This window comes from Callithrix jacchus, chromosome 13, assembly GCF_049354715.1.
Source record: "Callithrix jacchus isolate 240 chromosome 13, calJac240_pri, whole genome shotgun sequence".
In the NCBI taxonomy this organism is placed as follows: Eukaryota; Metazoa; Chordata; class Mammalia; order Primates; family Cebidae; genus Callithrix; species Callithrix jacchus.
The window spans coordinates 20,417,073-20,445,058 of NC_133514.1; the positions used below are offsets into that span (position 1 = coordinate 20,417,073).

At 47.2% G+C, this 27,986-nt stretch overlaps 2 long non-coding RNA genes across 2 annotated transcripts in view; one reads left to right on the forward strand and one right to left on the reverse strand.

Moving 5' to 3' along the window:
• Positions 1 to 2,470: 2,470 nt before the first annotated feature.
• On the forward strand, positions 2,471 to 11,123 carry LOC118146762 (uncharacterized). Its single transcript, XR_004732696.3, has 3 exons — positions 2,471 to 2,543; positions 7,483 to 7,596; positions 8,732 to 11,123. It is a non-coding gene; the product is annotated as an uncharacterized LOC118146762 (long non-coding RNA).
• Positions 7,487 to 27,986, reverse strand: part of LOC118146760 (uncharacterized) — a 32,151-nt gene continuing 11,651 nt past the window's right edge. Inside the window, exons 4-5 of the long non-coding RNA XR_004732694.3 lie at positions 8,722 to 8,809; positions 7,487 to 7,720 (exon numbers count right to left, since the gene is read on the reverse strand). This is a non-coding gene — a long non-coding RNA (uncharacterized LOC118146760). The remainder of the gene's footprint in view (positions 7,721 to 8,721; positions 8,810 to 27,986) is intronic.

A 27,986-nucleotide genomic window follows, 5' to 3' on the forward strand; every position in this document is an offset into this window, starting at 1 on the left:
ACCAAGAATAATGTCACATTCTATTTTAAAATCTCACAGTTACAGAATAAGATCACTAGAAAGGAGAAGCCATACTTGTGAAGGAATATATACCTTCCTTCCTGGGATTTAGTTGGGAGTAAATTGGTGGTGGCCACCAAAAGCAAAGACTCTTGGCAACACGAATAAAACCGCAGTGTCTAAAGGGGTAGAGGTGGTCATTTTGCCACGTCTTAAGTGAAATCCCGTAAGAAGAAATGTGTTCTAGACCATCAGACCAAGTTTAGAGGAGAGGAACTAGAGCAATGAAGGGCCATAAAACTTTGCATGTTGGTAATTTTTGGTTTGGAATTTGATGGCATCTAGCTTGGAGGAGACAAAGCTGAGAGTAATATATAGTCCCTGGCTGCAAATATTTGAAAGAATGCCGTCAGAAGAAAGGGCTTGCTTGTTCTTTCTTTGCAGGCATTAGAAATGGGACCAAAAATGGAAACCTACAGAGAGGCAGATTTAGGTTCAACAAAATGAAAGACCTCTATTCTGATTTAGCTTTTTGAGTGCTCTGCCATGGCATGAGCTGTCTGAAGAGGTATGAGTTCCTGGTAACTTGAGACGACAGAGCATAGACCAGATGATGACATTACATGTATGTTTAGGGAGAGATTCAAAATCTACCATTTGGACATTGGACTGGATGAGGATTGAGGTTACTTTCAGCCCTCAGATTCTGTTTTACTGAACTGAAAGCTAGTATTTCTGTTGATTTTAAGCAGGTCATTATTAAAATATGGTCTTGTGCCCAGGGCACAGCAAAGCTAGAATAAAGGATGACCTTTAACAGAAGAGCCCTTTTGAAAGATTGTGACCTGTTCATATGCTGTGCCCATGTCTGTACATGTTTCTGAGATGGAAGCAGCAGAACAGAATACTCCACCTCAACTCATCCCCACTTTGTCTTCTCTAAGCTCCTAAAACCTGCTCTTCTGCCCTTAACTTAAGCCAAGTATGCAAGACTAAAAATACAAGACTCACAATGTTATTTCCTTCAAGAAATAGGATTGTCCAAGGTTAATAACAACATCTATTTGTTAAATACTATATTTTAAGTACTGTGCTAAGTACTTGATTATTTTTAGTCATCTAGTCTTCAAAATAATCCTATGAATAGATATTGTCATTATTGTTGTCAATATTCACTGATATTGATGGGGAATATCAAGGCTTGGATAGTCAGTAGTCACAGTAAGTGGCAGAGATGAAACTCAAAACCAAGTTGTCAATCTAGTGATAAAATAATGCACATTGTTAACCACTATATGACGTTGCCTCTCCATGGCAAAGAGAATATTCTAGTTACATGTAAGAATTCTGATGGTAACGGCATCCATCATGTTTTCAGGAACAGCTGAGCGGACCTAAGTGTGGAGCAGGGCACACTGGAGAGGATGGTACATTTCAGGCAAGTAAAGGAGCAATTGCTTAGTGCTGACAACATTTTTGGACTACCAACAGCCACAGTCTGCTTGCATAAATGGAGTCTTATTTCAATTGGCTCATTTGCTCAGAATAACAAGTACATATGCCAATGTGGATAAAAACAGAAAGGGCAGAGAGAGAGAGGACGGAAAGGGCATTTTACTGGTATTTCAAGGAAACACACACACACACACACACACTTCTTTTCTCATCTCAAAGGTAATATTTCCTCATTGTAAAACAATTTAGAAAATATAGAAAGCACAAGGAAGAAGATATCATTTGCAATCATCACACTGCCCAGATGCCCGGATGACCACTGAGAACATTTAGGCTCATATACTCTCAGTCGTGTAGGAATACATTCACACACACTTTTTAACAGAAATGCGAATGTTCTCTGCACACTGTTTTGCAGCCTCTTTTTCTCTCTGAATATATTGTTGTGACCATTTTTCCACCTCATTAGATTTCCTTCTACCCAATCATTTTAAATGGCTACATAGCATTCCACTCTATGGATATGCCATAATTGGAACCTCATTTTTCACAAATAAATAAATAAATCATGGGGAAGCTCTCCTGCAGGTCAGGCACAAATGCAGCAAGAGGTGGTGGAGCAATGCTGAGGCCAGGAGGGGAGGGAAGGAAGAGCGCAGGGAGCAGGAATGTTGGTTGGAGTTTTGATTTGATGATCTACTGGAGGCTTTAAAAAAATGGGAGCTGGTAAGGGACATCTGAAAGAGAGAAATTGCTCAAGAGGGAGGGAGGGAGGAGAGGTGACAGATTGCATTAGGTTGCTGAGATGGATGATTTGGTTTGGCTGTGTCCCCACCCAGACCTCATCTTGAACTGTAGCTCCCATAATTCCCACGTGTTGTGGGAGGGACCCAGCGGGAGACAACTGAATCACAGGGGTGGTTTTCCCCCATACTGTTCTCCTGGTATTGAATAAGTCTCACAAGATCTGATGGTTTTCTAAGGGGAAGCCTACTTCACTTGGTTCCCATTCTCTATTCCAGCCATCAGGTAAGAAGTACTTTTCACCTTCCGCCATGATTGTGAGGCCTCCCCAGCCATGTGGAGCTGTGAGTCCATTAAACAGCTTTTTCTTTATAAGTTACCCAATCTTGTGTATGTCTTTGTCAGCAGTGTGAAAATCGTCTAATACAATGAGAGGAGATATAGGCTGCAGAGACTCTTCTGGGGAGAGAAAGGCTGTTTGGGGAGGGGAACAAGAATCCTTGTCTGAATAAAGAACAGAATAGGATCTGGAGAGGACCATGACCAAGACGGAGAGGCTGGAAGGCATAACTCTGTGTCTAGTCTGCTGTGTACAATCCTATGCCCATGTTGCCCCCACAGGCACTGTGGTGGAGTCCCTTGGCCCTTGGAAAGCTTGGACTGTGGCTACCATCCTCATGGGATAATTATTTAAGAAAAGAGCTACAGGGAATGGGGAAGGGTATGACTCTGTGGTTGTATCTCCCTGAGATTCTTCAGCAATGCCCCTCAGCCAGTGGCAAGGACAAGGAGAAGGGCGGATTTGCTTCTCAGATCATGGAGTGCCTGGGAGCCACTGGATGTACTTCCTCCTCCCTGCCCATCCTCCATTACAGCCTAGGGACCACACCATTGTACTGTTCTCTACACACAGGGCTCGTGGTCTGTAGGTGAAAATGAATGTTTACAGGAGTCTCCCAGGTAGCGCAGACTCATTTCTCTTGGGGCAATGCCTCTCAGTCCTCAGCAAGAGGAACCTAATGCCTAGGGTCTTATGAGTGACCTGGAAAGGAAGCAGGAGGCCATGACAGCCAGCAAATGGAATAGGGAAGCACATCAGGGTGGGATCAAAAGTCCCTCCTTTTGATCTCTGACTTGACAAAGACAATCTGACCCCATTCCAGCATCCCTTTTACACAGGATTGAGGGGAGCAAGTGCCTAGCCTTTTCAGATTGGGAGAGATCCTTGGAAATCTTCTGTAAATCTTTTTATGGTGCTGAGAGAGCCTTGGATTGTGTAAAGTCAAAACACCACATGCTCTGTGACCTTGAGCCATTATATCTTAGCTTCCTTATTGATAAACAGAAGAGGTAATTTTAAAAATCTATATCATACATGTGGGGATTAAACACCTGAATGCCACCTTTCTGAAGAAGAGGTCAAATCAACACCTACTTTTCCCTGGGAGAGTGGTCTGTGGAGGCAGGGTCTCAGGCATCTGACTGCTAGTTTTCTAGATAAATTTCCCCTTTTCCAGGTCCTGGATCTTAGCACTGTGTGCTCATCAGACCTGTCCTGTCAACTGAACTCAGGTCAACTTGTTTACATTAGCAAAAGCCTCAAGAGGCATATGTTGGAATGCTATTACAAGATGTGTAAGCTGCTCTGGCTTGTCCAGACTATTCTTTCTCTGCAAGCAAGCCATGTGGGTCCAAAACTTATCAGAGCAATGTTTGAGGATCATAGAATTAGAACCAGAGAAAAGAATTCTATGACTCCAAGGTCAACTGGCTTTGACAGCTGAAGTATGTATCTTTATGGCAGGTAACTGCCTGTCACATGAATGGACACTCACAGCAGTCTGGAGGGGCAGGCTTGGAAGAGGACTTTCTCTTAGGAAGGAGCAATATGATTGATTAGGATTTTGCTTACTTAATTACAGTCTCACTAAATTACAGTATTATCTACCAGGTGGCCTTAACTGGAGTTTTGGGTGTTTTTAAATCCTCAAGTCACACAATTACAGATAATCTCTGCAATGACTTTTATAGTTGCCTAATAACTTCCACTGTGTGTGGCTTTTGCTAGGTTTTGCTTGCAGGTGAAGACTGTATTCCCCATGACTGAATTCTTGGCGTTCTCCCTATCTCATGAGTATCCTCCTATAGACTGCAAATGTAGAAGGAGAGCTGAACACCCAGGGGTTACTATTCTTGAAACACTGGGGTGTGTTATCATTTTGTGTTGTTAATAACAAAAGCCAGATCTCAGCTTCCAGACTGGGGACCTCTTCACTAGAAAAGCCACTCTTCTCTCTCCTGGGTATAAGGACGATAAACCATTTTGCCAAAGTGCAGGGGACACTTACCTGACTATCAGTGTCCAATAGTCTCTTTCTAGATTTTGCTTGGTCTCACATAGGCCTTCTAGGAAGCTGATATCTTGACATCTGCTAACTGCTAATTGCTTTCAGCATTAATGCAGTGGGTTTATTCCAACGTAGGAGCTATCCTCTCCTCAGCTGGTACAGAATATCAGTCAGTGAACTGTATAAATATTTCTTTGATGCCTATTCGTTAACCAGATAAACACAGAAGGCCATAGACCAGAAGTCATAATTTTTGAAGAGAAAACCCCTGAGTGTTTGGTCAGCAGACGTTGCAAGTGATTCAGTAGACCACAGAATCTTTTCGGGGGCTATGGGGAAAGCTCCTAGGTTTCCAGGGGCCCTCCTCTTTTCCTTTCTACTCAGTAGGCTTCTTGCCTCTGATAAGAGATTATCTCAAAGGCAAGCTCTCTTCGAGTCAGTTCTCATGGTGTGGAGGCAGCTCAGGCTGGGCATTGACAACAAGGCCCCGTAGCAGGTCGTGTCATTGCTCTTGGACCCATCTATTGTCCTCTGTGCCCGCCCCCGCCCACTGGCAGCTGTCTGAAGACTTCCAGGAGGTGGTGTGTTGGCTTCTGTCTCCCCAGTCCCCGCAAGGAACTGCGATCCTCTTCTCCAGTCCTTCCCACCCTTGGGGGTCCATGTTTCATGACTCAGCATTTTCTCTGAACTGGGAGGCTCTCGGGGCCCAGTCTGTTTGGAAGAATCTCCCTCTGTCCAGTCCTGAACCTTTTGCTGCCACTTCCTGCCTGGTGCTTCTGTCTGGACACTTAACAAAACCGGGGCATCTATTTCCACCAAGCAGAGTCCAGCGGAGGGTGTGGAGGGGAGAGCTCAGTGCTGTTTGTTTCTATCACACACATTAAAATCGATGGTGTTTGCTCATCTGGCGGAATGACAACTCATTCTTTTGGACAGGCTGGCTTCACAATTGCTCATTCAAGGGGAAATCTGATAAGAAACAATAGTCTGGTCTTTGGGAGCGTTAAACCGTTGTATTCTAATTTAAACTTCAGGCACACTGACTGCTTTGTCTTCTCCTTTATTTTTTGTTTCTTTTTTTTTCATTATTGATTTTCAATTCTTTCTTTTTTTAAAAGAGAAAAAAATCCTCAAAACCCACTGGCCAGATGAGAAAATTCAGTAAGGTCATCACAGACTGTCTGCAAAAACGAGGTCTCATCCACTCAGCCCAGGCAATATTCAGATGTCAGGAAAGAAAGGATCCTCACACATTTCCCAAGCCTCTTGTGAAGAAAGAGAAAAGGAGGGTCAGACCCATCGATGCCCCTGTTGCAGTACTGCTGTTGACTTAAGGGGCAGTCTTGGGCAAGGCCAGTCTTTCAGCTGCGGGAGGAAGGCTGCATCTATTCTGAGGCATGAGCTGCTAGGATGCACAGATCGGGAAAACCATGCAGAATAATAATAGCAACGTTAAACACAATCCTTATGTTGGTTAAAGTGCTACAGTTTCCCATGTTCTTTCAATGCATTACCTTATTTAGAATCACAGAATTACAGATTATTGTGCAGGAAAGAATGATAGAGAACAGCTAGTTTAAACCATGCTTTTTAAAGAGGAGGAAATTGAAGCCAGGAGACATGAAGTGGCTTGCTAAAAGACTCACTCCCCATAGCAGCTCCATGAAGGGGCAGGACAGACAGGCTTATTTGGTGCTTTTTCAGACCTACTGTGTACCAGCCACTCTGTTATGCTCTGGGCATACAATGATGAACAAGGAGGGTGAGATACCCTCACAGAGCTTAGAGATTGGTGGATGAGACTGACAGAGAGATAATTACACCACTTGGTGATGGTTATTATGGGATGCTGTGAGACTCCTTAAGAAGGGCACCTAACCAGCCTGGCACTCATGCCTGTAATCTCAGCACTTTGGGAGGCCGAGGTGGGTAGATCAGGAGGTCAGGAGTTTGAGATCAGCCTTGCCAAGATGGTGAAACCTCGTCTCTACTAAAAATACAAAAATTAGCTGGGGTGCTTGTAATCACAGGTACTAGGGAGGCTGAGACAGGAGAATCACTTGAACCCAGGAGGTGGAGGTTGCAGTGAGCCGAGTGTTGCACTCCAGCCTGGCCAACAGTGCAAGGCTCCATCCAAAAAAAAGAAGGGTACCTAATCAAGACTGGGTGTGACCAGGGAAGTTTCCTAGAGAAAGTGACCTCTGCAGAGGACCAGGATAGGAAGAGCTAAGAGTTAGCCAAGCGAAGGGTGGGGCTGGAGATTGGTGCATGTAACAAGCCATGGAAAATCAGAGTGATCAACTGAGTTCCTCCCCAGGGTTACCTTCTGAGGGATGAAGAAGAGTCTAATTCTAAGTACCTCTCTCAGCACAGTAACCAAAAGGGACAAGGATGATGTGATCACTGTGGGGCATCTTTAACACTGTTGTCACAGCAGCTGTGGGAAGGACATGGAGCAGTTATCATGAAGGGGAAACTGAGTCACAGAGAAGGCTCAGCGATGTGCTCAAAGTCAGACAGTTGAATGGCAATAGAATTAAAGAGAAGTTGCTCTCTTTTAGGGACCCTCAGGCAGACAAATAGAGGTACAAATGAACTCTCTGGAATCTGGGTTGGAAGAAAAATGTTGGGCAAGAGAAAGGTCAACTTCTGGGTTTTGTGCTGAGCATTAAGCGATTGTGGGCCTCTGTGATATTCACAGAGTGCACAAGATGAGAACCAGGACTTGACAAAAGATGAAATTCTAGCATTGAAACGAGCAGCCTTTATGACCTAGAAGGAACTATATGTGAGTTCAATATTGGCTGTAAAGTGTGTTTCTGAACACAGAGAAAGGCTGCAGTTATCCTAGAATGCATTGTGAAACCTTTAAAATAAAAGAAAATTTAAATAGAATCAATTTAAATCAATTTTACTTTTAAAAATTCATGTGCAGTACTTTTAAGAAATGGGAAGAATGCAAAAATGGGCCATCTGCAGCTTTCCAGAGAGACGATGAAACCCCGTTGTTCCTTGCACAGGGTGGGGTGAGTGGAATCTCCACTGGCAGGTAAGAGAGAGCTTCTGTCGGTCTGTGGGGGGTGTAGGGGGCCCACCCTTCTCTTACCTTCATCTGCAGAAGCTCGGGAGCATGGGCTGTCCAGGATCCATGCTTCCAGAGTGTAGTCTTTGCCCTGAGAAGTCAAAAAAGGGAACTAAGGAGGATAGCACAAATCACTGGGCCTATCTCCAAATGCTGGGCTCTTTCCTCTTTGTTTTTATGTCATTCGATTTTTTTAAAAAGGAATGTTTACAGCAGTTGGGATGTAGTCTCTTACTTGTCATCACAGCAAAGTGGAAAAAGCTGAAGTTTGCATCCCTGTTCTACCCTTGATTTACTGCCTGGTGAGCATCCTACTTAACTATTCTAAGTTTTGGTTTAGTTGGTATTTAAGTTGGGAAAATGCCTACTTCATAGCATTGCTGTGAAACTTCAGTGAGTTAAGGACTGCAAAGTGCCTAATATAGAATGTGGCACATCCTAGGTGTTCGGCACGTGATGTGTATGATGTTTACTCACCTTCTCTCTGATCTCATGATTTTTAGTACAGAAAGTAGGATGACTGCATTTCTGTAGATGAAAGAACTGTACTCCGAAGAGGTGCAGTGCCTCATACTGCTACTGTGATGAGAGATGGGACTCGAAAAAAAGGTCTTCTAACACCTAGTCTAGTCTAGGAGCTTTTCAACTCCACATGCTTACAATAATACATGGCTTTAGCGTCTCTAGAAATCCTTCCTGATTTCCCTTGGAAGCAGTCATGTAGGCATTTACTGGCACTCAGCTTTATTCTAAATTTTGGTCCCAAAATTGTTTTTTTAAGATAACATCAAGAGCTATTTCTGGATGCTAGGGAAAGAGGTTATTTTTCAGACAATCTCTCCAAGCAAACACCACCATGGCTCTTGCAGGAAGTCTGAAGCATGTGTGTGCAGCCAACAGGGCTGAGTGGCATTAGCTTGTGCTAATAAGGAGACAGAACAACAAACCAAGGCACAGCCTACACCCAGACTCTGTGTCATCATAGCCCAGGGTGGTCCAGGGTGGCCCAGGGTGGCTGGGCTTCCAGCCTCGGAAGGAAAGAAGGGTAGCTAGGCAGGAAATTCTTACAAGTGTGAATGATTGTATTCTTACCTTGAAACAGGAAGCTGGGCTCCTTCAGAAGCCTCCAACAATGGGTCTTAGAGAGAAGCAGCTGAAGCATCTACAATACCCAGCTCACCTATACAAGAAAGGGCAGTATAAGGGACGCTGAACGGATCTACTAGGAAAACTGAGAAAGTCTAGGAAAACTGGGACTCTGACGAACTGGGACAAGGAACATAACCTGTTTTATGTAAAATATGCTTAATCATACCTTCTCTGCCAACCTCAGAAGGTCATTAGAGGAATGAACAAGCAGCTAAAAGGTCTTTTGCAAACTGCAAATATGAGGTAGAGCCCTGTAGAGTGCAGAGGTGGGGGTATGGTACAGAGAGATGCCTAAAGGAAGCCAAATTAAAGACTCAAGTAGCTGAACAAGGAGATACACAAACCAGATCTTTAGGGCTTTAAAAAATTAGTTACTAATGAATTAGTAAGTTAGACAAGGTTTTGTTTATAGCCTACTTTTTGCATCATGCAGTTTACTAGACACTATAGATTCAGAAGAGAAAGACACAGGCCATGTTCTCAGAGATGCTGACAGATTATACCGAGAAGCCTGTAAAAAGACACACGTTAGTGCAATAAGGTAAAAGCTGTTGTTTCCGTTACCTAACGCCTCGTAACAAAGTGCCCCACAACCTCATGGCTGAAAACACCAATGAGCACTTACTATCTCTCACAGTTTCTATGGATCCAAAATAGGAGCCACATAGCTTGGTGGTTCTGGCTCAGGGTCTCTCGTGGGTTACAGTCAAGATGTTGACCGGGAACACAGTCCTATGAAGGTTTGGCCATGGCTGAAGGATGCATTGGAGACAATGGCTCACTTGCACACTGGCAAGTTGATGTGGTTGATATGGTCTGGATCTGTGTCCTCACCAACTCTCATGTAGTCCCCAATGTTGGAGGCGGTGCCTAGTGGTAAGTGGCTGGATCACGGGGGTGAAATTTTCATGAATGGTTTAGCACCATTCTCTTGGTGCTGTTCTTATAATAGTGAGTTCTCATGAGATCTGGTTGCCTAAAAGTGTACAGCACCTCCCTGCTCACTCTCTCTTGCTCCTGATCCTTGCAGGTGAGACAGCTGCCTTGCTCCCTTTTTTGCTTTCCATCATGACTGGAAACTTCCTGAGGCCTCCCCAGAAGCAGAAGTCACTATACGTCCTGTACAGCCTGCAGAACAGGCTCTCTCTCTCTCCCTCTCTCTCTCTCTCTCTGTATATGTATATATATGTATAAATGCATATATATACACAAACATATACACATGCACACACACATACATATATATAAATTACCCATACACACACACACACACACACATATATATACAGACATATATAATTTATCCAGGTATTCCTTTATAGCAGAGCAAGAACAGACTAATATATGAGTGTTGGCAGGAGGCCTCAGTTTTGCCCCCTTGGTCTTCCCCATAGGCTATTTGCAGGTCCCGTAGCTGCTGGATTCCCCAGAGTGGCCCAACTCTAAAAGTAGAAGTTGCAGTGTATCTTATAACCTAGTCCTGGAAGTCACCAATTGTCACAGCTATATCCTACTGCTACATAGGTTATCTTTATTCAGTGTGGACAGGACCATATAAGAGCAGAAATTCCAGAACATGAGCATGACTGAGGACTGACTCGTAGGATGGCATTATGAACAGCGTGCTTCAGGGGGGCAGAGGAAGATGAATGGATTACCCCTAGGCTGTGAACCAGGCTTTGAGTATACATAGGAGTTGCTGATTGATAAAGACAGGGAGCAGATTTTCAAGCTGATGTGGAGGCATATCCAGGGGTGTGGAGTTGAAATGGACTCTCATGTCTGGGGAACTGTGGGATGGGCATTACAGCAGGAGCAGGTCCATGGTGGCAGAGGGCAGGAAGAAGAAAGTATGTTGGGGCTAATTATAAAAGGTCTTGAATGTATCTGAAACCAAGTTGTGTGGACTTTCTCCTGGAGGCAGCAAGCGATCAGGATAACATGATGAGCAGGGTTTTAAGGAAGCCAACTAGCAGAGTGTGCAGGTGGGTTCAGTGAAGAAGAGACCAGCGGCTATCGAGAAGCAAGGGGAAGGTGACCGGCAGCATCTTTTCAGACGGTGCAATGACGATGGAGAGAGAGGCTCCCTGAGAGCCAGTCTGCTGTAGAAATAACAGGATTGGGGGGCGGTTCTGGAAATCACTGAGCTTAATTCTTTTCTTTCTATAGCTGGGGAAACATTGAGGCAGAGGAACATGGTTCATTCAAGGATAACGCAGCTTTTTACTCAAAAAAAAAAAAATTTAGATTACTGATTGCAGGCAACAGGAAAGCACTCACAGAAAGAAGTATGTGTGTCAAGAACTCAGAGAGAGAAAGGGTGACACTTTGGGAGGTAGGGAGTGCCCCTAAATGTGAAATGATCAATAATGAAAGGATTGTAGGAAGCCTTTGCTGATAGCCTTGGCTGTGTTACGGTCCTCTTCTGGCAGTCCCTTCCCACCTCTATCTTAAACTTGTCACATGGGATTATAGTTGGGTCCCTACCTCCCACACTAGATGTGAGCTCCTTCCAGCTTCTTCCTATTCATCCTTGTCATCTCGGAAACTCTGGTGTCTAGCCCAGTGCCAGGCACGGGGAAGGAATGCGGGGTGGACAACTGAAGGAGCACTGAAGCCATAGCTCCATGGCTGGGCTACATGATCACTAGGATTCATCAAGAAGCTCATGAGGAAGGCAGGTTGGCCAATGTGGAGCGAGGAGGATAAAATAAGTTCCGTGGGAGATGATGGCAGTGGGAAGAGATAGTCCGAAGAAAGCCTCAGAGTCCACTTTAAGAACTTTTAACTGTATTCTTACCTTGACTTCTCATTAAGAAAGAAATTACAGTTCTAGAATATCAATCAATATTACGTTGCCCGAAGGAAGAAAGGGCAACTTGGGATGAGGTGAGCATAGGGGAGAGGGAGCTCTGAGGTCCCGCTGTCCACACTTGGTTCCCTGAGTGGGTGAGGGAGGTGGGAGGGTGGCACAAGTCAGCTGTAGGCAACCCCAACCCAGCAGCATCCTGCTGGGATGACAGTAAGGTGCTCAGTGGTCTTGGGACTCAGACTGAGGCCGGAAGAGCCAGTGACAACTATGGGACCAGGCAGGAGGTAGCTAATATGTATGTTAAACATATGGAAATGAGAGCAAATAGCGGAGCCGGGGAAACAAATATTGAAAAGGGTCTGGGCCTGAGACTAAACCAACACGGGGAAATGAGAGGCTGCTGCAAGCAAAGGAGCTGCCCAGGGGAAGAGGGGGAAGGGCAGAGGGGAAGAGAGGCTGAGATGGGACCTCAGAGAGCACCCTGCAGGCTTGGGCTACAGGTTGGCCAGCTCTCCTGGGTGGCCCCACAAAGACACTCTGCATGCCAAGACAGGTCCAGGCGTTTGCTGCCTCTGTTGACATTTCCCTTTGCACATTTCATTCCTCCTTAGCACCTTGTCCCCAGTTTCAGGCAACCCAAGCCCGTCTCAGGTTGGAAATACACACCCTACTCACTTCCCTGAAGTTGCCATTTGGTTGCAATGACTTGAGGCCCAGCTCCAGAATGTCCGTATAACAGAAGTTTAGGGACTGTCCTCTGCAAGGAAGGATGGGAAGACCATGACTAAGAGACTTGTCCTGAGGCTCAGATTGTAAAACAGACATGTTCTTTTTACCTAGGGGAGAATGTTTCGGCTGCCACTGTCTGAATATAGGTGGGTGGGATCCATAACCAATTTTCTTCTCTTCTAGAAAAGCCAAGAGTCATGGCAGCTGAAATGGTAGTTCTACCCAGTCCATGGGAGAGGGCCAGTGCACCAGAGGAAGGAGGAAGCCACAGGCGGAGTGTCTGTCAGTCTGACTGTCTGAGAGTACAGGACTGTGCCCAGCTACTTTCTGGGACACTGTGGGACAGAACAATCTCTCTCACAGTCAGCAGGACAAAGCCCTGAGCTGAGCATGTAGGGAGGCTCTGCCATCCAAATACAGAGTCTGTTCCCTCTTGTTCTTTGAATGTGAAAGTAACTGTGACCCCTTGAGAAGAGCTTGGAGATGAGGGGATATCATGGGAGGGAGCCCAGTTCCCTCTAAAGTGGTTTTCTGCAGGAGTGTTACATGTCTAGAGTGCTCCATCTAGACGGTAGATACCACCTGCCTGGCCTCATTGATCAGACCCAGTTCTGTATGAAATAAAGCCTCAGGACATACAACTCAGAAAAGATCGGTTTTCAGTAAGTTGTGCTGTGGGAAGCCTTGTGGGAAGAGGTGCTTTAGAATCAGGTGGTGACAGGACCGCTGGAGTCAGAAGCATGGATCTACAAAGGAGGGTGGAGCCTCCCAGTGCCCAAGGCCACCATGGGAGAGAGTTGGCCTTGGGCAACACCGAGTCCTCGATATGGCACCATTCCACCAGGTGATCAGCCAGCTACTTGGTGGCAGGTTGATTATATTGGACCTCTTCCACCATGAAAAGGACAGCAGTTTGTCCTCACCAGAATAGACACTCCGGATATGGGTTTGCCTATCCTGCCCACAATGCTTCTGCCAAGACTGTGGACTCACAGAATGCCTATCTTTGGCCTTTACCTCCCAGAAGAGGCAGTGGACCTGCAAAAGCTCCCAGGTCCCTGCCTCTATAGCCCTGGAGCCTTATAAAGTATTCCCTTCCTCCATGTCTAGCTCCTGTTACCTGCCAGGAGACGTGCAGGCTGATCTCAGCTCAATTAACTGCATTAAATTTGTTGTATCCCGATAGGTTCCTTTCATAGGGAAGGGGTGGGATAAAAGAATAAATAAAGCACTACTTCTTCTGTCCATGAGATGAAAGTTGAGTGTGAGAGGCAGATTCATCCACAAATGGCTGAGGTAAGATCAAACTGGATGAAGACTAAAACAGAAGCTTAAAATAAACCAAGAGAGCAGGAAAGGAAGGAGTTAACTGGGTTCTGGCCAGGAACAGCCCCCATGAAAGCACATGAATTAAGGAAGACCTTAACATTGAGAAAGACTTCCCGATGGAGAAAGGGAATGGTCTTCAGGCTTAGTAAACAGTATGAATGGAGTGACAAAGGGGACAAGGCAGTGAATACTCATTCCTGGGGACTGGTGGGAGCTAGGAATGAAAAGACAATCCAAACAAGCTCACAGTGGCCTTTGTGTAGCTGGATGAGGAATTAGGGTCCATGTTTAAGGCACTGTACAGTTACTGAAGATTTCTGAAACTCAGAAAAATAACTTCCCCTGCCTGACATCATATCTCGGTTTCTTGAAGAGAACCAGATTTGCCAGACAAGCCCTTTAGGTACTGCTCATTTCTTCAAGGAAACAATACCTTGAAGCTGCAATTGTGTAGCTATTAACTCGTCAGCCCAGGTGCCAATTTATGGCCCTACAGGTAAAGGAACTAAGGAACTGAAATGAAGCCTAAGCTCCATTTACGTAATTTATGTAAGTCACTTGCACAGTGCATGGAATACAGTAAGCACTCAATAAATGTTGTCATTATTACTGAATCTTTATTAAAACTCAATGAAATAGGTTTTATTATCCCCATTATATAATATACTAAAGCTCAGGCAGATTACATTGTTATTCCAAGAGTACAACTAGTGGGTGGAGAGCTAGCATTTGGACCTGGGTCTGAATCTAAAGCCCATGTTCAGTTCATCATGCCGGTTGCCCGAGAAGATAAGCTGACAGGTGAGGGCAGGGATTCTTGGATCATAGCCAGGAGACAGTAGACAGTTTGAGGTTCCAGGACTAGAGAGCATGGGGAGGAGTTGCTCATCCACTCCCTACTCCTGCAATCAGATTTTAATTGTCCTTGTAAGCACCTTGTGATGGTTAATATTGAGTGTCAACGTGATTGGATTGAAGGTTGCAAAGTGGACTTCCACTCACCAAGGCTGATCGGGCTGCAGCCACTGCTGAGTGCCTGATTTGCCAGCAGCAGAGACCAACACCGAGTCCTCGATATGGCATCATTCTGCCAGGCAATCAGCCAGCTACTTGGTGGCAGGTTGATTATATTGGACCTCTTCCATCATGAAAAGGACAGCAGTTTGTCCTCACCAGAGCAGACACTCTGGATATGATTTTGCCTATCCTGCCCACAATGCCAAGACTGCCATCTGTGGACTCACAGAATGCCTTATTCACCATCATGGTATTCCACACAGCATTGCCTCTGACCAAGGCACTCACTTTATGGCTAAAGAAGTGGGGCAGTGGGATCATGCTCATGGAATTCATTGGTCTTACCTTGTCCCCCATCATCCTGAAGCAGCTGTATTGATAGAATGGTGGAATGGCTTTTTGAAGTCACAATTATATTGCCAACTAGATGACAATACTTTGCAGGGCTGGGGCAAAGTTCTCCTTTGCATATGCTGTGAATCAGCATCCAATATATGATACTATTTCTCCCACAGGCCCAGGAATCAAGGGGCGGAAGTGGAAGTGCACTACTCACCATCACCCCTAGTGACCCACTAGCAAAATCTTGCTTTCTGTTCCCACAACATTACATTCTGCTGGCCTAGAGGTCCTAGTTCCAGAGGGAGAAATGAGGCCACCAGGAGACACAACGATTCCATTAAACTGGAAGTTAAGATTGCGACCGGGACACTTTGGGCTCCTCCTACCTCTAGGTCAACAGGCTAAGAAGGGAGTTACAGTGTTGGCTGGGGTGAGTGACCTGGACTATCAAGATGAAATCAGCCTGCTACTCCACAAAAGAGGTAAGGAAGAGTATGCATGGAATACAGGGGATTCCTTTGGGCGTTTCTTAGTATGGCCATGCCCTGTGATTAAGGTCAATGGGAAACTACAACAACTCAATCTAGGCAGGACTACAAAGGACCCAGACCCTTCAGGAATGAAGGTAAAAATAACACAACTTGCTGAGGTGCTTGCTGAAGGCAAGGAAATACAGAATGGATAGTAAAATAAGGTAGTCATCGAAACCAGCTATGACCACGTGTCCAGTTGCAGAAATGAGGACTGTCATTGTCATGAGTATTTCCTCCTTATTTTGTTAAGAACATGTTTGTGCAGGTATACACTTGTACGAAGAAAATATCTTCATTTTATTTCCTTTACTTTTCCTTTATCATGTGACATTAGATTTCTTGACTTCATATCAGCATTTAAGTGCTATTAACTTTCTGTAACAGCATTTACGTTAAGAATTAGTACACTTCTGAAGGATAGCTGTATTATGTTAGGCATAATTATGACCTTATTGTTGTCTTTCTTTGAAAATTATGTGTGGTTGCAGGAGATTTGTGTGGGTTCAATTATACGACGGGTGGATTTTTGATAGTTAATATTGAGTATCAACTTGATTGGACTGAAGGATGCAAAGTATTGTTCCCAGGTGTGCCCATGAGGGTGTTGCCAAAGGAGATTAGCATTTGAGTCAGTGGACTGGGAGAGGGAGATCCACCCTCAATCTGGGCGGGCACCATCTAATCAGCAGCCAGTTCAGCTAGAATAAAGCAAGCAGGAGAAGATGGAAAAGCTGACTTGCTGAGTCTTCTGGCCTTCATCTTTCTCCTGTGCTAGGTCCTTCCTGCCCTCAACTATCAGACTCCAAGTTCTTCAGCTTTTGGATCCTTGGACTTACACTAGTGATTTGCCAGGGGCTCTCAATCCTTCAGCCACAGACTGAAGGCTGTACTGTCGGCTACCCTAATTTGAGGTTTTAGAACTCAGACTGATCCATCACTGGCTTCCCTGCTCCTCAGCATGCAGACAGCCTATCAATGGACTTTACCTTGTCATCATATGAGTCAGCTCTTCTTAATAAACTCCCTTTCATTTATACACATATCCTGTTAGTTCTGTCCCTCTGGAGAACCCTAATACACACCATTATTAGGAAGTCATCACCATGTTGGCAGAGAAGTCCACCGTGGATTGGGGAACTCTTTGAGAAGACAGCAGATTCAACCCAGACACAGCCATGCCTCTCTACCCCTCTGCAGCAGGCACCTCTTGGGTTAGCCTGGCCCTGGCTGACATTAGAAGGGACCACATGAGAGCTCCCCATTCTTATCTGTGGAATCAGTATCTGCAGCATCCCTGGGGCTTGAGACTTGTAGTGTCTCTTTTTGGGGAGAGAAAGCCTCTGTCTTCCAGTAACACTTCACCCAGCCAGGCATCGTGGAGGGCATCTTTATCAGACTTTCTTGATAGTCTGGCTCTGGCCATGCAGGAGTCAGAATGGCCCACAAAGGAACAGCACTGGATTCCACCTCCATGTGTAACAAGCAGTTGTTCACTTTGTTCTCTTTTTCCTTGCACAATGCTCTTGCCTCTACTTCCCTCCTCATCCTTGGTCTGGGGCTATGGGACCACACTCAGGAGCCATCTGAGCCTTACCTATAGTTTAACACCCAACTTATACTCAGGACTGTCCTGCCCTTGGAGTCAACTAAGAGAATTCAGCATCAAGGTAGACTTGCTGCTGGCATTGCTCAGACCTTCTGCCTTGCTTCAGGACTGCTCTTTGTTCTGATTTCTAAGGCCAAGGCTCCGCTGGAATACACAGGCTCCAGCACCGGGGCTGGAGCTTTATCTGGATTATTTTCCCAGTCACTACTCCACTGCCTCTGGGCTGGGTCCCCACCTTGCTTTCTTTACCAATCTTTGGGTTGATGGTTGACATAATTTAGATGTTTTTTCCCTCCACATCTCATGTTGAAATGTGATTTCCAATGTTGGAGGTGAGGCCTGGTTAGAGGAGTTTGAGTCATGGAGGTGGATCTTATGGATGGCTTGGTGCTATCCTCACAGTAATGAGTAAATTCTCAGTCTATTAGTTACTGCAAGATCTGAATGTTAAAAAGAGCCTGGCACCTCCTCCTCTTTCTCTTTCTCTCTCTCTTGTCATATGACAAGACTGCTCCCCCTTCACTTTCCACCATGAGCAAAAGTTTCCTGAGGCCCCCTCACCAGAAGCAGATGCTGGTGCCATGCTTCTTGGACAGCCTGCAGAACTGTGAACTCAATAAGCCAAATAAAGATCTTTATAAATTACCCAAACTCTGGTATCCCTTTATAGCAATGCAAAATGGACTGACACAGTGATGGTGACCTATTTGTATCCTCACTTTTCCGTATCACAGTCTCTGAATCTCATCACCTATGCTCTTTGTGGGTCACTGCTTATTGAGCTGGGCAGTGCCTTCCTGCTGCCATATACTGTCTATTTCCTTTCGTCATACTCTTTAGGATCAAATCCTCTCTCCTTGCCCGCTTAATCCTGGGTGGACCCTGAAGCATCAGAGCCTGTCTACAGATCCCTAAATCTCCTGTTTTCAACATCAGCCAACAGCCTAAGCCAGCCAGACTGGGCTCCCTGGACTGCTGGGCATGGGCTGATCTGGAGACCTATTAAGAATTTCAGTTTCAAATCCCAGGTGATCTAGACACACATTTTAGAAAAACTTGAGCAAATTTCATATTCTACCAGTATTTGCAAAGTAAGAAAGTCAAGTCAATTATGAAATGATATCCTATTAACTTACATTAATGAAAGTGACACAGCATAAAGTCATTCCTCTTGGTCCAGATGGTGCCCCAGCCTGCCTGGTAGAGTCACCTGGTACCCAAGCACATCTCAGCTCTCACTCTGTGCTTGGAGGGGTGTAGGGAAGAGATGGCACAGGTTCCAGGCAGCATCAACTGAAGAGTCCAACCAGGTGGGAGGCAGGAGGAGGTGGGGTGATAGAACGTGAGCTTGGTGGAAGATGGGGAGGAGGTGGGTGGTGGAAGGTGCGGGGAGGTGGGGTGGTGGAAGGTGGGCTTGGTGGAAGGTCGGGGGAGGTAGGGTTGTGGAAGGCGGGGTTGGTGGAAGGTGGGGGGAGGTGGGGTTGTGGAAGGTGGGCTTGGTGGAAGGTGGGGAGGAGGTGGGTGGTAGAAGGTGGGGGTAGGTGGGTGGTGGAAGGTGGGCTTGGTGGAAGGTGGGGAGGAGGTGGGTGGTGGAAGGTGGGGAGGAGGTGGGTGGTAGAAGGTGGGGGTAGGTGGGTGGTGGAAGGTGGGCTTGGTGGAAGGTGGGGAGGAGGTGGGTGGTGGAAGGTTCGGGGAGGTGGGGTGGTGGAAGGTGGGCTTGGTGGAAGGTGGGCTTGGTGGAAGGTGGGGAGGAGGTGGGTGGTGGAAGGTTCGGGGAGGTGGGGTGGTGGAAGGTGGGCTTGGTGGAAGGTCGGGGTAGGTGGGTGGTGGAAGGTGGGGAGGAGGTGGGTGGTAGAAGGTGGGGGTAGGTGGGTGGTGGAAGGTGGGCTTGGTAGAAGGTGGGGAGGAGGTGGGTGGTGGAAGGTGGGGGTAGGTGGGTGGTGGAAGGTGGGCTTGGTGGAAGGTGGGGGTAGGTGGGTGGTGGAAGGTGGGCTTGGTGGAAGGTGGGGAGGAGGTGGGTGGTGGAAGGTGGGGGTAGGTGGGTGGTGGAAGGTGGGCTTGGTGGAAGGTGGGGGTAGGTGGGTGGTGGAAGGTGGGGGTAGGTGGGTGGTGGAAGGTGGGCTTGGTGAAAGGTGGGGATAGGTGGGTGGTGGAAGGTGGGCTTGGTGAAAGGTGGGGGAAGGTGGGGTGGTAGAAGGTGGGCTGTCATTTTGGGGCTTTCAATCACCAGGTTTCTGACAGTGACTAGGGATGCAGTTTGGGGTGAAAAGGGTAGTTTTGCCGGCCAATGCAAATACATCTGAGACTCTTAGACTTGGAACCAACCCCTAACATCCTTGTTGTCACAGTGCAAGGCAGGGTCCTTTCCTTCCACGACCACTTCTTACACCCTTAGAGCTTGTAATGTTAATTTATGATGACTCCTTTCTCATCAGGGATAAGGAGGATGGCTATTTTAACCTGATCTGACCTTAGAACAGACAGATGGGCAATAAGAAGCAACTGGGATAGAGAAGAGTAAGATTTTCCTCCCTCTCACCCAGCACAGTATGGTGTTTGGGTTCTCCAAGAAGGCCTGGGCCAATTTTCCAGCATTATCTGGAATCTACAGAGGACCCCGTCATTATCCTTAGAGACCTAGCTAGACGAAGCCCTGGCTTGTTTCAGGTGAGACTGACCAACAGTTAAAGTGACACCTGGTGACATGACAAGTGAGATACTGCCCCAGGGGCTATGTCTGAGGGGCCTCCAGGGCCTCCTTTCACCAGAGTCACCTATGGGCAGTCCTTTCTCCCAGCATTTTAACCCTACAAACCTGCATAAGAATACCTGTCATCAGGTGAGAAGCCGGGAGGCTCAGACATGCGAGTGACCCCCCCGGAGACCACAGCTCTCTCCACAGCTGGTCCCAAAGACCACTTGCTTAAAGGTCATAGTTTCGGTCCTGAAATTTTTTCATTAGAGAGTCAGTCATCTGTCTCAAAATGTCAGAGCTAGAAGTGACTTAGAGGCCATCAGGTACAGTCATTCTCAAACCTTCTCTGCTCACAGACCCCATTGAGAATCTGATGAAAATTAGCGACTGTTTTCCCAGGTAAATGTGTATGTGCATAATACCCATACACAGGAGTTCTCATATAATATGTAGGGAATTCGTGGGTCCTCCAAGCCCATTCATGGGCCCTGGATAAGTCTCTTTTTTTTTCTGAGATGGGGTCTCTCTCTGTCACCCAGGCTGGAGTGCAGTGGCACAATCTTGGCTCACTGTAACCTCTGCCTTCCAAGTTCAAGTGATCCTCCTGCCTCAGCCTCCCGAGTAGCTGGGATTACAAGTGTGTACCACCATGCTTGGCTAATTTTTGTATTTTTAGTAGAGATGGGGTTTCTCCATGTTGGTCAGGATGATCTCGAACTCCTGACCTCATGATCCTCCAGCCTCAGCCTCCCAAAGTGCTGGGATTACAGGCACGAGCCACCGTGCCCAGCCAAGACTCTTTAATTTGGCTCTATCTCTACATTTCTTAGACAAGGCACAGAGATGACATACAACTTGCTCAGTGTCACACAGTCTAGCCATGGGCAAACCAGAGTTGGAACAATTTCCTTCCTGCCATCCCAGTGTTTATCCAAGGCCTCCTTAAATGCTTGGGTCTTGACCCCTTTACAGGCCTCCTGTGTTCCCTCTGAAAATGAGAATCCCTGAATGGGTCACCCCTTTGACGATGCTACTAACTAGCAGGGTGCTGGCTGAGGGCCATGGGCTAGGAAGACTTCTTGTGTCATCACAGCGAAGGCAGCACAGCTGTGGCTGAGCAGGGAGTCTGCGGTCAGCCAGTTCTAGATAAAATCACTCCTCTGCCACGTGGCTCTCGGCAGGTTAATTAACCTCTCTGCACCTTAGTTTTCTCACCTCCAAAATAGTAACAATAGCCGTGTGGATGACATTTGTCGTGGGAGGTCCAGCACCTGGGGGGTGTTGGACTGAATGGCAGCACCGTCCTTTTCACTCTGCTGTTTTTCTGGGGTGGCCTCAGCAGCCCTGGCCACACTCCAGCCTACCACTGCACCCAGAGCTGGTTGTACAAATTCTGTGCTTACCCTTGAATCCTTCTCCCCTGGCTCAGCCTTCTTCCTGGCTGCCCCTGAGTCTTAGGGCTTCTGCTCAGGAAATACGACGCCAGCAGCAGAGAAGTTTGGGCCTTAAATAACTGCCTCCCCTGCAAGGTTAGCTGCTGCCACTCCCCCGCCCCTCCCCACTGCCTGTCACTAGCTCAGCTGCCAGCTGCAAGGACAGCGTGCCCCCTGCTGGCCACCTGGCCCTGGAAAGCTTCTGGCCGGGCAGCCTCCAGGCTGAAGGGCTGGAGTCAGAGGTCAGCCTGCAGCTGGGGCTGAAGTGGGGGCAGATCCAGAAGGAGGGTCTGGGCAGTGCTGGGTCACATTCCTAGGTGGTACTAGTGCTTGAGGGAAGCAGACTCCTGGTGGTAAGCTGCAGATCCCCTGCCCCCCACATATTATTCAGCTGAAAAGAACCCGGGAAGGCAGTGTGGTGTCCTAGAGAGAGGAGAGGGTGGGGAGGTGGAGGCCAGGGTGAAGGGCAGTGTCAGGAGAGGCTAAGGTTACATCAGGGCCTCAGGCTCACAGCCTTGTGGGTGCATGTGTGTGGTTGAGACAGGGAGAGAGACAGAGACAGATCAGAGACAGAGGCAGAGACAAAAAGAGACAGAGAGAGACAAAGACAGAAAGAGAAAAAAAGGGACAAAGAGAGGCAGACAGAGACAAAGATAGAGAAGGAGACAAAAAGAGACAGAGGGAGAGACAGATAGAGACAAAGAGATACAGAGAGAGATAAGAGAGGGAGAGAGAGATAGAGACAAAAAGAGACAGAGATGAGAGACACAGAGTCAGAAACAAAAAGAGGCAGAGACAGAGACAGAGAGAGGCAGAGACAGAGACAGAGAGATAGAGACAGAGAGATACAGACAGAGATGAGACAGGGAGAGAGAGACAAGATAGAGACGGACAAAAAGAGACAGAGAGAGGCAGAGACAGAGAGATAGAGACAGAGATGAGACAGGGAGAGACAAACAGAGATAGAGAAAGAGATAAAAAGAGACAGAGAGGGGCAGAGACAGAAACAAAGGCAGAGGCAGAGGCAGAGGCAGAGACAGAGGCAGAGGGAGACAGAGACAGAGGCAGAGAGCCAGAGGGAGACAGAGATAGGAAAGCTGGAATAGAGACAGAAACGGAGAGGGAGGGAGGGAGGGAGAGAGAGAGAATATCTGTACTTGTTCGGCACATGCCAGCTCCTCCCCTTTGGGCATAGGCATTGGGGATCCTGTCTGGTGCCCACCACCGGACACAAAGTCCAGACCAGTTGAGGCAGGAGGCTGAGGAGGTGAGCGACAGAGACTGCCCAGAGCGGCAGCGCCCCCTCCAAGTCAGAGCTCCCTAATCAAGGGACCGAAGCAAGCACATCTCTTATCTTTCATAAACAGTTAAATTCTCCCACATCAAGCACAAATAGAATCCATCCCTGCAAGGCTGGGCTGGCCCGTTCCCATTTAGAGCTGTTGCTTGCCTTTCAATTTGGTCTTAAGATGTGATAGATACAAATTGCAAAGGTTTGGTCAGCTTTTGAGCGGAAAGCAAATTTTACAGCAAGGAAGCGGGAGGTGAGAGGTGGCAGGAGGCAGAGGGGGAAAAAAAGCTGAAATAGAAAAATTGCTGAAAAGCCTCCTGCAGCCTGTCAGGAGTATTAACTTAGGATGATGTAGGAGAAACGACTAAGTGGTTTTTGTGTCAGCTACACTGAATCAAACTTGTTCAAATATATGCGTGTGAGTGTGTGTGGCAGCCAGCGGAACCCACCTCAGAAATGGAAAACAGTCTTTTAGTTTTAAGGGTTTCTTATGGTTTGCAAATATGAGAAAAGCTATGCATAAATTAGATTCAAATGGGAAAGATGGATGGGGATGGCAGCTGTCTTGGGTTTCTGCGGGAGGATGGCAAGGGCTGAGAGGCAAGGTCCCAGCTCCCCAGGACATCCCATCTTCCTCGAGAAGTAAATAGAGCCAGGGAGCAGGAGGTGGGCATGGAGGCTGCTGCAGGGTGGAGAGGCCAGGCCTGGAGTGTGAGGGAGAGTTCAGCACCGTAAGAAAATGGGGATGCACTATGAGACCTGCTGGAAGGACGAGTCTTTTTCCTGCACTCTTCTGACCCCCGAATTTCAGGTGCCTCCACTCAGAGCATAAACATCCATCTGTCTTCTCCCCGAGGGAGGGACAGTGCAGAGAGAAAGAGCACCCTCAGGTTCAGGCTGGGTGCAGTGGCTCACACCTGTAATCCCAGCACTTTGGGAGGCTGAGGCCAGAGGATCACTTGAGGTCAGAAGTTTGAGACCAGCCTGGCCAACATGGTCAACTGCTATCTCTACTGAAAATACAAAATAAGCCAGGCATGGTGGCGCACACCTGGAATCCTACTCAGGACGCTGGAACAGGAGAATGGCTTGAACCTGGGAGGTGGAGGTTGCAGTGAGCTGAGATCGCGCCACTGCACTCCAGCCTGGGCAACACAGTGGAACGCCGTTTCAAAGAACAACAATAGCAACAACACCCCAGCACCTTCAGGTCCAGGGCAGCAGTCCCTGGGCCTACCTGTAGCACTAACCAGCCAATTTCAGTCATTTGCTCCTTTATTCAGTACTTGCTGCATGATAGTTTTTGCTTGTTTTTAGGAGGGAGTCTCACTCTCTTGCCAGACTGGAGTGCCGTGGCATGATCTCAGCTCACTGTAACCTCCACCTCCTGGGTTCAAGTGATTCTCCTGCCTCAGTCTCCCAAGTAGCTGGGACTACAGGTGTGCACCACCCCACGCAGCTAATTTTCATATTTTTAGTAGAGATGGGGTTTCACCATGTTGGCCAGGATGGTCTTGATCTCCTGACCTCATGGTCCACCCTCCTTGACCTCCCAAAGTGCTGGGATTACAGGCATGAGGCCCTGTGCCTGGCCGTGATAGTTTTTTTTTTTTTTTCAAATTTATTCATTTATTTAAAAAACATTTCATAAGCACATATAATATGTACCATGGACCAACATTATTCTAAGTGTCTTACAATTACCTGATTAATTCAACCGTCATAACTACTGTCATGTAGGAAGCATTGTTGCAAATCATCATTTTACAGAGAAGTAAAATGAAGACCAAGGAGACCTATTTGCTCAGGGACACACCCTAGAGTGACAGCAAAGGAGTCAAGGCCTTGTATAATCCTCTCTCTTTGAGGGCAGGGGAACCTCTGACTTGCTTCTAAGCAATAAAATGCAGCAATGGTGAGGAGATGTTCCTCCATCACCACGTTACATTATATTAGACTGTGTCTGAGCAAACCGGAGAGAGATGCTCTCCTGCATGGTCCTGGCATACGTGGGAAGGGCCACATGGCAGGGAGCTGTGGATGGTCTCTTGGAGCTGAGGGTCTCAGACCTGCAACCACTAGGTGCTACATTCTGCCAACACCCAGAGAGCTTGGAAGAGCACCCCCAGCTTCAGATGAGATCATAATCCTAGCTGACACATGATTGTAGCCCACTGAGACCCTGAGCAGGGGACTCAGTGCGGGGCCTGGACTTGTGATCCACAGGAACCGTCTGCAGTGATTTGTTGGGTGGCACCAGAAGCCTAATACAATGACTGAGCCAAGTTTGAGCCCCTGCCTTTATGTGGCCCTGTGCTACTGCTTGCATAGCCATTGTTTCTCACACTCCTTACAGCAAATCTAAAATCCACGTTCTTTGATTTCCATCTTCTGGTTAAGGAAACAGGCTTGGAGGGTTAGTGAACCATAATCCCACAGCTGTGGAGGGCCCCATTCGGAATTCACACATCTGTACTTTCTCCACTACCTGACATTCTCTCTTTACCTCTTCACAGCTTTGAACTGGGGTACCCTCTTCTGTAAGATTGAAGGCTAGACCTGCTCTGTGGGTCTGCTGATGTCTGCTCACCAGTTGGGTGATGGCATTAGCCCATTCTTGCACCATTACAAGGAAATACTTCAGACTGGGCAACTGATAAACAGAAGAGGTATAACTGGCTTGCAGTTCTGCAGGCTCTACAGAAAGCACAGTGGCTTCTGGGGAGGCCACAGGAAACATTCAATCATGGTGGAATGTCAAGGGGAAACAGGCATGCCTTACACGGACAGAGCAGGAAGGAGAGGGGGACATGCCACACACAACCAGATCTTGTGAGAACTTTGTCATAAGAACAGCGCTGGGGGGCTGGTCCTAAACCATTAGGAACTGTACCCATGGTCCAATCACCCCTACGAGTCCCCACCTTCAGCACTGAAGATTACATTTCAACAGAAGATTTCAGTAGAGACACAGATCCAAATCATGTCAGTGATGTTCTTACTCCCCTTTCTCCACTACCTCCTTGCTTTTTCTTCAACCTTTTCAACAAATTCCCTCTTCTGCCCTTTCCCTGCCCTTCTTCTTTTGGATCCTGCATCCTTCCTCCCGTAGTTCCCTCATGTCCAATTCACTGCATTTTATTCCCTCTTTCACTGAGAAACTCACAAAATGCCGGACGATGAGATGGGGCTGGAAGGTACAAGACAGTCCTCAGTCCCACGTTTCTCTTTATCTCTCCACTTCTTTCCTTTTCCTGTCACTCAAATCATGTCTTGCTTTTTGCATCCCCACGATTGGTCCCGAAGGTCAGCAATCCGTTACTAGAATGTTCTGACCCATCCTGGGAATGCTGTGGGAGAAGATACCTGATTCCAGGGCGGTTCAGGAGCAGGTATCATCCTCACTGCTGGCCTGTTGCTCTGGGATACCCCTCCCAGCCCTTGGACCCACCTTCACATGATGACCGGCACCCCCACCAAAGAGGGCCCAGGCCCATCCACCACTCCTCTCCATGGTCACCATTCTGTCCCAGCATGTGACATCACCTTAGCTAAACTGCTCTCTATGCGCTGTTCATTGCAGGCTGACAGCCTGGAGAAGAGCCCAGAGAATGGCTGCCCCTCCACTGACCTCCTCCATCTGGCCTCTCTCGGACAGAAACTGGGAAGATGGTCAGTGAAGAAACAGTTCCTGGCACCTTCACCAGAAGGTGGGTAAACCCATGCCAAGACTGCTTGTCCCCAGGCCACAGGATGGGTGGCATGGTGCCCAGGAGCTTTCGAGGGCCCTTGTTATGAGACGAGACAATGAAACCACTCTCAGCCCTGGATGCTTTGCAATTTGCCATCTCCATTCCCAGCCTGGACCTCCAAGAGAGCATCGCAGTCAGTTCTCAATTCCTTTGCCTGTGTACACATACATGCATGTGCGCCCTCACACATACACACAGGCACACATATATACACATGCACATACACACAGACACAAATATACATGCGGGCACACACATGAGCATATGAACACATACGTGCTTGCACACACATTCACATGCATGTGCAGGCACATATGTATCAGGCCCAGGAGCTGAACGCTTTGTTTCCTTCCTGATATTTCTGCAATTTCTGCATAAACATTAGAGTTTTCCAGCTTCCCCTCTAAGAAGTTTCCTTGGTACCTGACGCTCCTTAATTTAAGACTTCTTTCTATGCTCTGAGAAACATACATAGGATAAAAACTCTGAGTTCAACATGCAGTTTTTATCAGGATCAACTGAGATAATATATGAGAATGTGTTTTCTGGTATGTAAAGGGCTAGACAAAGTTTGCACCAAGTGTCCTAGCTGAGCCCGAGTTTATTTGCTCTTTGTGTAAATCTTGAGATGAGGATCCAGGGAGCCTGCCATTTGCACACCTGTTCTGTATTAAGGCTTTTAATAAAATATGCATTTTACCCTCTCTTTTCAATCCCAGGAGGTTTATTTGTTTGCATCTCTTATTGCTACTGTGGCTAAGCGGGGGACTGATCAGAAGTGATGAGGAGAGCAGTCACCGTTTTCCTCCTGTGCTCACTGAGTGACTGACTGCCAGCAAGTGAGGAAGGAGTAGCAGATTCAGAAGCTGAAGAGCTGGACTTGGTCAATCTGGATCAAAATGTTCTGCTCAGGGGCTGAGGGTTTTGGTGTGAGGCATCCCTACCTGGTCCCCTCAAATCAAACAAGGCTTTAGCACCCTGAGGGTTGAGTGTAGGTGCTGTGGATGGACACCCTCTGGGGCACCAGGCAGAGCAGCAGAGAGGGTCTCTCAGGAACCCAGGCTCTTGAGCAGTGCCTCTTTCAGGAGACATTAAACTGTGCTCCTGTGGCATGAGTAGTGCCCCTAGAAATTCTCAGCTGTGACCAGGAAGACTTTCAGGGGGCCTTAAGCAGGGATGGTGCTGGCCTGCACACAGGATCCAATCACCATGGCTATTCGGGGATTGTTACTGACAGGACTCAGTCCCTTATCCTCACAGGTGGTGACACCCAGGCACTCAGTTATAGAGACATCACACCTAAGGAAGGATGTGCTGTGTCTGCACCTGCACTGCTGGTTCATGAGGCTCTTAGTTTCTCCTAAGGGAACCCCAAACTCAGACTCAGAAATTATAGAACCCATCTTCAGATATTTACTAAGTACCACCAGGGTTCCCAACACTGTCTACACTGGAGGGTGCACAGGAGATTGTCTTGGGTGCCATGGATAGGTGCACATTAGAACAAGGTGCCCCTTTGGTCCAGAAAAAAATGGTAAAATGATGCCCTCAATTACAAAAGGGAATCCTTATTTGGACCAATCAATTAGAAACAGATCTCATGGTTTGCAGGTTTCAGTTGCTCCATTGCATTTTGTTAGGCTCAAATTGTACACCACGGGTGAAAATT